Here is a 1,129-nt window from a genome sequence, read left to right as displayed (position 1 = left end):
TCAAACTCTCCATCTACCTGGGTCACACATACACATGCATATCTCACTCGCACTCTATAGGCCCACATAGGACAGTAATTTCACGTCTCCCATTTATTTGCTCGGGCGAATTCCACCGAGCAGAGGATGTTTAACGGTTCGTTCAAATTGGAAGAACGAGCATCCACGTCTACCTTTCCAAGTCGATTCGAATTAAATTTTGAAATATTAGCTTGCCAGTTCTTTTTTAGATGGAGAGATGATGCTCGGGAGTAATGTGTTTTTACATGCTCGTTGCTAGCGATTTACTATATGAAAAATAGTTGACACACTCAAAAACGCGAATCAAACCGAAAATGAAATATCTTGATTCAATGAAATAGCTCATTCACTAGGTCAAAATAGTGAACTAAATCCAAAATTGAACACCTCAATCGAGTAGCATGTTGTATAGTATTATAGTACTCCATGAACATGTTGAAAGTCAAATTAATGAACTTGTTTGATATACGCATATATCATTCATGTGTGGATTGCAGACAACATGTTTTCCAATTTAAATATTTGAATGCAAGTTTATATCAAAACATGGTTTATATCAGTCTTTGATGCATAAAACGTGACTCTCTCTCTCTCTCTCTCGCTCTCTCTCTCTCTCCGACAATCTTCAATTCTATCGCACGCATCCGACACACAAACCTTGTTGGTCCCTCTCCCTTTCTCTCCATCTCTCTCTCTCCCTCTATCTTTTTGTGTGTGTGGGGGGGGAGGTTTTCTAGTTCGCATGCATATATACTCCATCTATAGGACTCTCTCTTGCACTATGTATGATAATCTAGTCGAAGCTAGATATCTTGGGTGCACTCATCGTACGCACACAAATTCCTTGGCTCGTTGCCCATAACTCTCTCACGCACCACTCTGTCGTCTTGGAGCTCTTCCCCCCCCCCCTCTCAAAGTCTCCATCTACCTGGGTCACACATACACATGCATATCTCACTCGCACTCTATAGGCCCACATAGGACAGTAATTTCACGTCTCCCATTTATTTGCTCGGGCGAATTCCACCGAGCAGAGGATGTTTAACGGTTCGTTCAAATTGGAAGAACGAGCATCCACGTCTACCTTACCAAGTCGATTCGAATCAAA

The sequence above is a fragment of the Triticum aestivum genome, chromosome 2B, assembly GCF_018294505.1.
Source record: "Triticum aestivum cultivar Chinese Spring chromosome 2B, IWGSC CS RefSeq v2.1, whole genome shotgun sequence".
NCBI lineage: Eukaryota > Viridiplantae > Streptophyta > Magnoliopsida > Poales > Poaceae > Triticum > Triticum aestivum.
This window is presented reverse-complemented; position numbering follows the sequence as displayed.